General features: G+C 49.7%; 1 long non-coding RNA gene across 1 annotated transcript in view; it reads right to left on the minus strand.

The window, feature by feature from the left end:
* Window positions 1-695: 695 nt before the first annotated feature.
* The window catches only part of LOC116595625, a 40,956-nt gene continuing 28,758 nt past the window's right edge, over window positions 696-12,893 (minus strand). Inside the window, exons 10-12 of the long non-coding RNA XR_004287779.1 lie at window positions 3,899-4,019; window positions 1,816-3,267; window positions 696-1,776 (exon numbers count right to left, since the gene is read on the minus strand). This is a non-coding gene — a long non-coding RNA (uncharacterized LOC116595625). The remainder of the gene's footprint in view (window positions 1,777-1,815; window positions 3,268-3,898; window positions 4,020-12,893) is intronic.

Raw genomic sequence — 12,893 nt, forward strand, 5'->3', positions numbered from 1 at the left:
CAGGAGAAAAGTCTTAAAAAGTTGCAAACAGCTCCCTCTGGGGAGCAGAAATCAGGAATGGGGAAGAAAGAGAAGGAGGACTTTCTTCTTTTTTTTAAAAGGAAGACGGACAGAACTTGGTGACCTTCTAACCTGCATGCAGTAAGAGAACGTTGTGGGCTTTGGAACAGACTTCTGCTCTGCCTCCGACTGCGTGTGGGACCTTGGGCAAGTTGCTAAAACTCTTTGGGTTCCAGGTTACTCATGGGTGAGGTGGGAATATCAGTACCTACTTCACAGGAGATGAAGTAGAGGGAAGCGGTTAGGAGACTCTGTGGTCAGACAGCTCGGCTCAGAATCCAGCTCTCACTGACATAAGTGTGAGAAGCTGTGAAAAATCACTTCATTTCTCTGGGCCTATTCTCTCTTTTGAAAAAATGGGGATTATAATAGAACTTACCTCAAAGAGTTCCTAAATGGACTGAGAGAGACAAACCAGATGCTCCTGGCACATAGAGGAGTTGAGTAACACAAACAAAAACCTGTGAAGCATGAGGAGGGTTACGCAGAATAACACAACAAGCCACTATGCATGGTGCCTGGTCCCCCAGTGGGCACCCTCTTCTCCTAAAAACACATCAGAAGAATCCAGGAAGAAAGCCACTGCTGGTCTCCCCAGCCAACGAAGGTACTAGATCTCTCCCTCCCATGCAATGATGTGGGGTAAGTGGTCCCTGCTGGGCCACCAAGCCCATCTCCAAAAATATTTCTCACAACAGCCGTTTTATTCGGAGAAAGTGTGTAAGACGCATTTAATTCTGATGGAGTTTTACACGCGTGACCTTTAGTCTGCTTCCGGGTGGGCACAGGTCAGGCTGAGAGGAGAGCCCATTAAGGCCGTCCCTGCCAGCCCAGGGCCCAGAGTGCCCAGCAGAGAGGGGGCACTTGCCCTGTGTCCAGCCCTATTGAGGAAGGCCTCAACAACCTTCCTCTGACTTCAGATCGGACTGCAGCTGTAAAGCCGGCCACAGCAGGGCTCTAAAGTCACACACAACCCCAGATGCCCCTAACCCTCCTTATTACTCCCACCTCCCTAGGGGAGAGAGTGAGGCCAGCCCGTCTAAGCCGGATCCCAAGTCACTTCCTGCCCGGGCTTCTCAGCAATTCAAAGAACTTCTAAGTGCAGGTTCTTTCCAAATAGATTGGTTTCTTGAAACTCACAAGAAGCCAAACACCAGAAAAGAGGGGATTTCTGAAAGCCACCCACTAGGATGGCAACTGGTACTTGGTAGTTTCAAACATGAAGACAAGAAGAAACAATCGTCGTTGATTAGGCTGTATCTCATCTCCTTGAGCACAGGAAGTGAAGGCGAGTGAGTCTGATTTGCAGGAGGCCCTGAGGTTGCACCAAGCTGCAGCTCCTCCAGCGAGGCCCACTCACTGTCTGCAGAGACAAGACACCCGCTGGGCCTGCCTCCCGCTAAGCACACCAGAGGGAAAGCACCACTAAATTCCCTGTGAGCTCTGAGCCCATTAGCTGCAACAAGGTCACCAGGTGAAGGGGATGGGGAACGGGGGAAGGAAGGAAGACAGGAGGACATTGGTTTGACAAGGCTCAACTGATGGGGCCAGTGGGAGACAGCAGCCAGGAGTCCGCTCACTTCTCAATATTTACAGAGACTCTGATATTCACTAGGCATCGAACTAGGCATCTAGGACACACACAAGAATTAAACTTGTCCCTATGTGGAAGGACACTGCAGACTAGCAGGGAAGCTGGCTGAGGTCTTGGTTACACTGTGCTGTGGGAGCACAGGTGGGGTCAGGAAGAAGGACCTTGGGGATGAATGTTGCAGGACAGTTAGGGGTTGTCCAGGCAGGCAGCAAGCTGGGGGCGGTGGGAGGGCAGCAGGAGAAAACCTCAAGTGCAAAGGACGAAGGTTCTGAAGATCAGCTGTTGCTGTAAGGGTGTGTGAAGGGAGTATTGGGTGCATTTTCAGGAAAAGGTAGAAGAAGCTGGAGATGGGGGCAGAACACCCCCCCCCCAACCTGGGGATGGGAGAGGCAGGGAGATGGGTCCTGGGAGGGTACAGTGGACCAGAAGAGTGGATGGTGAGAAATACTGGCCTGGAGTCCAGGAGGGAGGCCTTGTCTGGATGTCCAGATTTCACGGTATGGCAGGGTTGTGTTCAGAAATATTTGTTAGGGGGCAGCTGGCCTCGTGAGAGGGGTTCTCCAACTACAGAAACAAGGAGGGGGCGGCTCATGTGCTCAGTCAACACGGGGAAGGAACAGAGCACCGCCTGGCTCCCCAGGGCTCAAGCCCTCTTGATCAGTCTGGCCGGTCTGGCCGTGCTCACTGAGGGGCTTCCCTGGGCCTGCAGTGGCTTGGTCTGGAGAGAGAGTGCCTTGGAGCAAACCCAAACCCACGGCCTCTGATCACCTTTATTTGGAATAAAGTGAGTGTTTTGATCTCCATCCGTCTTCTACAGACTCACAGGGGAGAGAGTGTTACTTGTTGAAACCACTTTCAAGCTCTCAGCGATATTAATGTAGGTTTGGTTTGCTGTCCTTTTCCATCGCCTGCATTCCAAACAGGCGGTCGGGTCTCTAGGGCTCCCTTTCCTGACACATTTTTGCAGGCTGGTTGTCTGTGCTTGGTGTCCTGGGGTGGCTATGCCAGTTTCCTGAGAAGGGATCAGAAAATGGACCCTGGGGCTGGGCCTGAGAAGAGGGGAAATATCAGGTCCCCGAAGGCTGGGGTCTGGATGCTACTCTGTGTCAAGTCTCCAGAGAGGGCGATCGATCAGTGCCGTTAGGAAGGCTGAACCCCGGGTCCAGGAGCACCTCCTTGGCCAAAGATCCCTCTGTTCCAAGCTGCAAGGGCACTGGACCTGAAGGGACCATGTGGCAGGACCAGGGAACATCTCAGCACTGATCTGCCAGAACCAAAGAGCAAGTTTCTGCCTAGAGGGACCTCCTAGGAGGCCAGGGGTGGAAGGGCAGGCATTCCACAACTACTGAGTTTACTTTCTTGCCAGCTCAGTAGAAGGGGGGCTCCGTGCAGGCTGAAGCTGAGTCACACAATGCCCAGAAGTGTGCTTCCTTCACCTCGGGGTCAGACGACCAGGATTCATGGCTCCAACAGTCGGCTTCGGAATACGGAGGTGCTGAGAGGGCTCAGCATGGGAATTCCGGAGTGAAGTCAAGGGGTGTGGATAAAGCCCGGACAATCTCAGACTTGGCGGTCCGTGAAGAAAGAATGAGCAGTTGGCAAGGCCGGAGCCCCTGAAAAAGAGAATGACCAGCATGAAATACTGTGGAGGTCAGCGAAGAAAAGGATGGAAACGTAGGCCTGTGATGTGGCATTTAGGATGACCTTAGCAGAGAGGGCTGTGGAGGTGGAAGTCAATGCAGGGAAGAAAGGTCACGTTCTCAAGAAGAGCAGCAGAAGGAGGAGAGATTAGGAGTCACAGATGAAGGTGGAGGAAAGGCTTATTTTTAACTTGGGAGCTTTCTGAACCTGCTCTCTTGTTAAGGGGAGGGAGCCGACGGAAGCACGGCAGAGCCCGATGGAGAGGACGGGAGTGTTTGCACACACGGAGAACGGAGAACGAGCTCAGGCAGGAGGGAGGAACGTGGGAAGGAGCGGGGAACGTCGTGGTAGGCCGTTTTGGAGGCTGTTTCTTGGTGACCTCGGCCTCCTGGTACGCGTGCCCTCGTGTCATCCCCTCCCCTGTAATAGGGGCTGGACTGGTTGACTCACTTCTAACACATGGAATGCCATGGAGGGGACGGATTGCCACTTACGATATCAGGCTACAAAAAGACTGTGGCCTCTGTCTTGTGCCCTCTCATCTCACTCTCCCTCGGATCATGTCACCCCCCACCCCCGCCCAGGGGGTGATCAGCTGCCAACCTGTCAGGCAGTCCTCTGGAGACGCCCACGGCGGTGACCTCAGAAGATGCTCCTTCCGCCCGGGCAAGCTTCAAGGCGACTAGAGCCCCAGCCAATCACTTGATTGCAGTCTTACGAGACCCTGAAGGAGAGGCAGCCAACTAAACCACAGCCAGAGTCCACAAACCATAAGATAGTAAATGTTGCTTTGAGCCACTGTGTGTTGAGTGCAGCAGAAGATAACGAAGAAGAAGGAGATCAGCTGGTGTGTAGGGACGACAAACGTCTGAGGGAGCATGAACCCGAAAACCTTTCCGTGTTCTGTGCCGAGAACAAGCTGACAGAGGAACAAAGGTTTGGTGTGGCCGCCATGGAAGATGGGAAAACTTAGCTGGCTAATGACGCGTGCGAGAATGGACCACTACGCTTAAAAACCCATCTGGGACTGGGGACCGCAGAGTTGAAGCTACTGCGATAGGCAGTTAAGGAGCTGCTGTCCAGCTACCTCCTCGCTCTGAAAGAGCAGAGAGAGAGGTTGTCGAAGACGCCAGGATGGGGAGTTTATAAGAAGACAGAGCAGAAAGCCAAAGGCAAATGAGTTGCCGATGCCAGCAAGAGCTGGACTGCAGTGAGGGAACCACAGGAGCCGGGGGTGGGCGGGAGGCAAGAGTTGGTCGGAAGGTCATGGTTAGACGGGCAGAAGATGGTGGTCTCAAGGAAGTCGATGAGCTGACTGACAGAGTAAAGAGTGAGAAAACCAAAAGGCCCCAGGCTTGGGTTCAGAGGGGAGCGGTTCTAGGTAACTGGATGACTCAGGATGTACCCAGGAGTGCAGGGAATGTCCTCTGCCAGCTACCCCCACCCAATTCAAGCCAGCCTAAGCTCCTGCCACCCTGTCCCCCTGAATGCCATGCTTCCCCCACTAAGCACACCTAGGGTTCTGCTCTTCCATGTCTGCCTGGATCGCTCTCCATTCCTCCCGGTTTATCCCCCAACATAGCCCTTTTATTTCTCCCAGTGCATTGCTTTTAAGCTCTCAAGCTCCAGCTCACGTTCTGCTTCCTTAGTGAGGTCCTCACAAATATCTCCAGTCCGAATCAACCCCTCCCTACCCCCAGCCCGGCGCTGCACCTGGTACAGCCCTATGGTTCAGCAGACATTAACCTTCGGTTGATGGGGTTTTCAGTTTTCTCCACTGGAAAGTCCGTCCTTGGAGGGTAGAAAGCATGAGCCAGGATCTTGAAGTCACTGATGTTCTTAGCAGAGCTGCTGATTCACAGTCCGCACTCAGCTCTGAACTGCTTAAAGCAGTTAAATTATAAGGCTGAAGACCCTGAGCAGACAGTGAGTCTGCCAGAGGAACTGTAAGGTCAAAGAGGCAGTGGGAGGCTGCCACTCTCCACTCAGCACGATAGCGACCATAGACCAGGGTAGACCTTCTGCAGTTTGGGAAACTAAGGCTCAAAAGTTCAGACACTTGTCCATGACTTGTGCCCTCACTCCTCCCTAGACTCTCAACCAGTCTCAAGTCTAGGTTCCATGGTTGTGCTGACGACCCTGAGATTTCCTCTCAAGCCCAGACCGTGCCTACGCTGAGCTCTAGAAACAATTCCCAGACTGCCTAGGCAGCATCTCTACTGGACTTCTTAATTGTCAACATGGTCACAAACTCCTGATTCCTCCCAAAAATGTGTTGCCCCCCCACTCCCAGTTGTCTTCATCCTGATGAACAGTGAGTGACTTCCCTCTGTCAGGACTAAAACGCCGACTCCTCTTTCACACACCCACACTCCAGCCCGTCAGCACCTATGGGTCCCATCACCGCAGGGTGTCTAACTGTGACCACCCCCTCCTTCCTGCAGCCCCACCCACCTGGATTAGTAAAGCCCCTGCCTGTCTCCCTGCTTCCACACCTGTGCCCTTCAGCCTCTTCTCAACACAGTGCAGGGGGATCCTTCCAAATGTAAATCCAACCCCTTCACCCTTCTGCTTAAAACCTCCCAGTAGTGCTCCCCATCTGAAGAAAAGCAGCCATCTGCCCGAGGGCCCATGGGCCCTGCACGATCTCACCTCCTGTCAGTTGCTGTTCTGATCATTATAATAGCTTTTTCAGATTTAATAACACATATATACAATTTATGTAATATGTACAGTTGAGTGGCTTGTGGCCTGTCCACAGAGCTGTGCAGCCATCCTCTCAGTGAATTTTGAAGCACTCTCGTCCTTTCAAAGAAAACTCTTTATTCTAGCACCCGTACTCCTCAGTCTCTCCTTTCCCTGTTTTCTGTCATAAATGCGCCTACTGTGATATTTCCTATAAACGTGTCTGATTTTTATCTCCTACTCCTGCCCCCCTTCCTCAGACATCTCCTCCCTACTTCTCCCCCACACCACCCCACCTGAACACTCCCAGCACCCTATTTATCCCCGGGCCTTTGCACAGCAGCTCCTGTGCCTAAAAGCCACACTCCCCTGATCTCTGCGCAGCCACACCTTCCCCTCTAAAGGTCTCTGCTCGAGGGCCACCTACCTCCTCAAGGAAGCCTTCCCCTGACCTCCACATAAAGCAGCCCTCCAACCATTCCCGTACCTCCCACACTCAATTTTTTCCATATCCCTAATAATTATGTATAATATATATCACAGTATACATAACTATAAATATCACACATTTGATACATAAACTTTTAAGTTATGTCTCCCTGACACCCATAGAATAGAAATTCCAGAAGCCGGGATGTTATCACTTTTGTACCCTAGGTACCTTGAGCAGCATGGGAAATACACTCTAAAAATATTGTCCAACGAATGGCAGAAATAGGATTTGAACAGGAGTCGGCCAGGCTTCAAAATCTATAGCCTTAAATAATATATTCTGCAGATCTTGGAGAAAGGCAAGGATCTGAGCAGGTGGACAAGGCAGAAGGTCTACGGTGCACGTCAGTGTGGTGGATGCTGAAGTAGGTCGCCTGGCTTTCCTGTCAGGATGCGGCATGCCTTACCACAGCTGCTGGGAATGCTGGCAACCAGCAGCCCACAGCTGCACCCTTGGGGCTCGCCGTGACCTAAAGAGACCGCCTCACCCAAGACCACTTCCCCTTTCCAGCTCAGCCTGTACCCAGTGGTCAGTGTAGGGGTTACAGGCTGCCTTGAGTGCCATTTTTAAAGGGCCATTCCAGGGGCACCTGAGTGGCTCAGTGGGTTAAGCCTCTGCCTTTGGCTCAGGTCATGATCTCAGGGTCCTGGGATCAAGCCCCACATTGGGCTCTCTGCTTGGCAGGGAGCCTGCATCTCTGCCTACTTGTGATCTCTCTCTGTCAAATAAATAAATAATTTTTTTTTAAAAAGCGGGGGGCTGTCCCATATGATCAAGTAATTCCACTACTGGGTATTTATCTAAAGTCAACTAAAACTAAAAAGAAATATATACACCTGTATGTTTATTGCAGCATGATTTATAATAGCCAAGATATGGGGAGCAACCCAAGTACCTGTTGGTAGAAGAATAAAGATGTGATTGATATATATACATACACACATATATATATATATATAGAGAGAGAGAGAGAGAGAGAGAAAGAAAGAAAGAGAGAATAGAATAGGATATTATTCAGACATTAAAAAAAAAAGTGAAGGGGCGCCTGGGTGGCTCAGTGGGTTAAGCCGCTGCCTTCGGCTCAGGCCATGATCTCAGGGTCCTGGGATCGAGTCCCGCATCGGGCTCTCTGCTCAGCAGGGAGCCTGCTTCCTTCTCTCTCTCTCTGCCTGCCTCTCAGTGTACTTGTGATTTCTCTCTGTCAAATAAATAAATAAATAATCTTTAAAAAAAAAAAAAAGTGAAATCTTGCCATTTGGGACAACATGGGTGGACCTAGAGAGTATTATGCTAAGTGAAATAAGTAAAAAACAAATACCATATGATTTTACTCATATGTGGAATCTAAGAAACAAAAGGAAAAAGGAGACAAAAACCAGAGACGTGGTGGTTGCCAAGGTAGGTGGGTGGGGGGAATGAGTGAAATAAGCAGATTTAAGAGTACCCTTATCAGGTGCCTAGGTGGCTCAGTTGGTTAAGCCTCTAACTCCTGATTTTGGCTCAGTTCTAATCTCAGGGTTGTGAGATCAAGCCCCTCACAGGGCTCAGCGCTGGGTGTGGAGGCTGCTTAAGATTCTCTCTCTCTGCCCCTACTCTCCCCCACCAAAAAAAGAGTATACTTATCATGATGAGCACTGTGCACTGTTCAGAATTGTTGAACCATTATATTGTACATCTGAAATTAATACTGTATGTTAAGAACTTTTTAAAATGTGGGCTATACATACACAATGGAATGTTATTCAGCCTTAAAAAGGAATGGAAGTTTGATACACACCACAACATGGACGAACCTTGAAAACCTTTTGTTAAGTGAAATAAACCAGATGCAAAAGGAAAAATAATAATAATAAAAAAGAAAGGCCATCCCAGCTTCAGAGCTCTTGCAGTATTAGCTGAAGCCTTTGTGACGGCATCCAAGTTCAACTTTCCCCATGTCCATGCTGCTTCCTTCCCTCCCCGCGGGTGCTGATCTTGAGAGCCCTCCCCGGTAAGATTTGGGCACATCAGTCTCACAAAGCCTGCTTCCTGGGGAGCTCAACCTGTGATCCTCAGAACAAATCATCCAATAGATTTTTTTTTTAAAGATTTTATTTATTTGACAGAGAGAGAGAGAGAGAGAGAGATCACAAGTAGGCAGAGAGGCAGGCAGAGAGAGAGGGGGAAGCAGGCTCCCTGCTGAGCAGAGAGAAGGCAGAGGCTTAACCCACTGAGCCACCCAGGCACCCCATCCAATGGCTTTTTTGCAAGGCAGAAGGATCTTTGGGAAATTGGGTGCAGAAAAAATAAGCTGGGCCTCTGAAAGTCACAGCACAACCAGATGAACCAATCCTACCCGTATCCACCAGAACCCAGCTGTCATATCCCTTTTACCACAATAACATGGGAAGGAAGAGAATGTGGTACACACAGCCCAGGTTTCCCTCCACAGGCCTGGAGCATCCCTCACGTGAAAAACAACCCCATCTTGGTCAAGCAGACCTGAGCTTCGGCTGTGTGTGCCATGACCTCACCCTGCTGAGCCGAGCGTACAGTGACTCATAAATCATCAGGCTCAATCAAAAAATTTCCTCCGGGCTACATACCCCGCCCCCACCCCAAGGCCAGTGGTTATCTCCACCTTCCCCTTCTGGAGAGCGGCTGCTGAGTGGGAGAGAAGTGGGAAGGGGGAAACAAGTCAATCAAGAAGTGACAACCCCAAGGGGGCAGTAATATCCCTGCCTGAAGTCTAGAGAACTTTTAAAATCACACTTGCCTGTCAGCAGGGAGCCTGCTTCCTCCTCTGCCTGCCTCTCTGCATACTTGTGATCTCTCTCTCTCTGCCAAATAAATAAGTAAAATCTTTTAAAAAAGAAAAAGGAAGGAGGAAGGAAGGAATAAATTAGGGGACTGCCTGGCTGGCTCAGTTGATGGAGCCTGCAACTCTTGATCTCAGGGTTGTGAGTTTGAGCCCCACACTGGGTGTAAAGATCACTTAAACATTTTTTTTAAATAAAAATCTAAAAGAAAAAAAAAGAAATTAGGGGTGTCTGGCTGGCTGTCCATAGAGCCTGCAACTCTTAATCTTAAGGTTGTGGGCTTAAGTCCCACCTGGATGTAGAGAGAATTTAAAAATAAAATGAATGAAATTTTAAAAAATAAATATATAGGGGCACCTGGGTGACCAAAAACCCTCTGCCTTCGGCTCAGGTCATGATTCCAGAGTCTTGGGATCAAGCCCCACATCGGGCTCTCTGCTCAGCGGGGAGCCTGCTTCCTCCTCTCTCTCTGCCTGCCTCTCTGCCTACTTGTGATCTCTGTCTGTCAAATAAATAAATAAAATCTTTAAAATATATATATAGAAAAAGAAACATACTGCAATGTGATACAGTTCTATGTGTATTGATTCTTCTAATAAATAATTTCAGCTTGTAAAAAAAATAAAATGGATGAATGCAAGAAAGGGAAGGAAGAGAAGAGAAGAAAAGAAAAAGCAAAGGAAAGGAAAGAAAAGGAAAGAGGGTGAGACCCTCCCTAGTGTGAGAGCAGCTTGAGGACAGGTGTCAGTTGCCCTGAGTAACAGTGAAGGCCAGAGCTCACTTGGGAGAGACAGAGAGACGGAGGGCCAACCTCTGGCTCGGAGCACTTTATGCACACTCACTAGTGTCCCCACATAACCCGCACTATGAGGTAGGTACATAACCACCCCCATTCTGCACCTGAGGAGACCCAGGCGCAGAAAGCTTGAGAAAGGGTAGGAAGCTGGCTACGGCCACACAGCTCAGTGGGTAGAGCCCACGCGCGGCCTGGGGGTGTGAGTGATTCAGGGCTGCAGGCCGCCCCAGGGGCTTGGCGGGTTGCACTTGAGTCCCGCTGACCACACACCCCTCAGGAGCGAGCAACCCTGGTGACAGAGACCACAAGTGAAGAAGGGCAGAGGCTTCTCTGCAAGCCTCCCTCCTTCCTAATTGCCAGGGCCCCTGGCATCTCCGCCTGGCTCAATTCATGGTGTCTGCTTTCTCTTCGATGCATTCATTCTTTCCAGATTTTTTACTTTCTTTCCATTTGCTCACAAGGGAAGGCCTGCTGGGGCGGAAACATCACGCAAGAGTTCCAGGAGCACAATGGGTGCTGGGTTGAGGAAGCCGTGAGCGTGGTGGCTATATTGTGGTTCCTTAGCTTCCTCCAGGCAAGATCTGATCTTACATTACGCCCAGCAGGGTGATGGAGACATTCATCACTTCCGCCTTCAACAAAAGGTGCTAATAAAAGAAACTTTTCCTCTCAAGCATGGGCCAGTTGGCCCCTGTATTGATCACAGAGCTCTACGGACTCTGGTTACTGACTTGTCCTTTCAAGTCTAATTGTGTCCTTACAACCAAGCCCCGGCCCCTCCCAACACACACACAGACCCTCGGCTGTTCTCCTCTGGGCGTCTCCAAGCAGCTTTCTTATTCCTGACTTACCCTCCTTGACCAAAAAGCAAGGAGACCCCCTGAGGTTCCAGATTTTGGAGACAGGAGCCCATCTAGGTTTAGACTAATGTTGCGCAAGCTGTTTTCATGATCACTCCCTAAGGAGCCTTGTCAGATGTTTTTTTTTTTTTTTTTTCCCCTAATCACCTTTCTCCCCCCGATGTTATTATATATTGGTATATCTCAACTATTACAACACTGTACCATCCAGTGAGAGCTTATGTGCCAGGCAACAGATCAGATACTGTGAGAAACTTGAGAATGACTAAGATAGTCCATGTTCTCAGGAGGCTCATCCTCTGAATCAAGCCCTCCCAAACCACTCAGGTGGTACAAAGCATGGGATGAGAATTACACGTAATTTCTATTTGTCCTATGTTACTAACCAACAGCTAGTCCTGAGAAGGTAGTGAAGACATCGTGGGTGCCTTTACGATTTGCTCCAGTGTTCTGGGGACAGTCTCTGACGATGGAGGGAGTCAGCCAGCCGAACTAACCAGCCACTTCCAACCACCTCCATCACCCTCAGATTAGAGCATTTAGGAGCTCCTGCTCTTCTAAAAGCCAACTTCCAGGAAACATTCATGAACAATCAAAATCGCACCCCGTCTCAGGTGGGTTAGCAGCATCTTTTTCCAACTATCTCAGGATCCAAAGGCCACCATATCACTTGGTCATAAGCCCAACCTTTTCGAGAAAACTTGAAGGGCTTTTCGAAATTAGGTAACTTTTGGAGGGCTGTGAGAGGTCATTCATGCTCTATGGCATGCTTGTAAAAGTTCAAAATCAGCTCTCCAGGAGAAAAAATTAAAGCCTTGATGTGTTTCCCAATTTTTCTAGAGTAAACACTTCGACTGTGACCAATTTCAAAGTACCAACGTGAGGCCACTGAACACAGAGCTGGGGGAGGCATGTATCATCAGCTGGCCAACCAGAGAGCAGCTGGCCCTGGCACACCACTGCATCACACTCTACCTTGACCCTGAGACAATTTACCAGAATATCTGCAAATGTTACCCCAGTGGTGAACAATAGCATATTTTTTTAACTTTTTAATAAGCTCTACCTGAAATGTGGGGCTCAAACCCCGACTGAACCAGCCAGGCACCCCAGTAACAGCATCATCTTACAAGCTCAAAAGCATTGTATGGGCACTACAGTGACCTGTACTCAGGGCTGAGTCCAGGTCCTCAGGTCCCGTCCTTTCTCTGCCAGGTCAGCTCCTACTCAGCCTTCCATTGTCGGCTTGAGTCACTTCAAGGAAGTCTTTCTTTCCAACACCCCACCCGAACCTAGGTTAGATCCTCTAACCCTGAGCTCTCAAAGCGCCCCCCCCCCTTCCTGGATTCATCACAGTTTGATGGTAAATCTTTTTGATGTGACTTTTTGATTTGTATCTCCTTCCCTCTAGACTAACTAACTAACTTCCCTCTAACAGATAGAGGCTGGTCACCACTAAGCCCTCCCTAGCACATGACAGAAACTCAACAACATACTCTTATGAGACAATGAAGATGTGATGTGAAGAAGTGGCTAATCCAAAGAGCACATACACTGGGCAGAGTCAGAACTACCTTTCAGGGTTATACCATGGCATTCACTCTCCTTCACTTTCAATCAGTTTGAAGGTTTGGGGCTCAGGGGTGGGGGGGTCAATTCAGCCACAGGGTCATCACGTACTACAGATGATTTTCCATGGCTCATTGCTAGCCAGCCTTACATGGCTGCATTCAAAGTAAACCAAGATCTCCCCTCTAGCCAGATACAACCCCAAGGGCTCCTGGATTTGCTACAAAATGCTCTTTGGTGATGAAAACGGCACCTCTTCTCAGACCACACAGCTTGGTTGGCAGCACTGGGACTGAATTTTGAACGTAGTCTGGCATCTCAGGTAGAGTGCTTGGTGTTCATAGTAGCCCTGCTGGTTCAGCCTCCCTGGGAGCCAGCCTTGCCACGATCTAGGACC

Source organism: Mustela erminea, chromosome 7 (genome assembly GCF_009829155.1).
Source record: "Mustela erminea isolate mMusErm1 chromosome 7, mMusErm1.Pri, whole genome shotgun sequence".
Taxonomy (NCBI): Eukaryota; Metazoa; Chordata; class Mammalia; order Carnivora; family Mustelidae; genus Mustela; species Mustela erminea.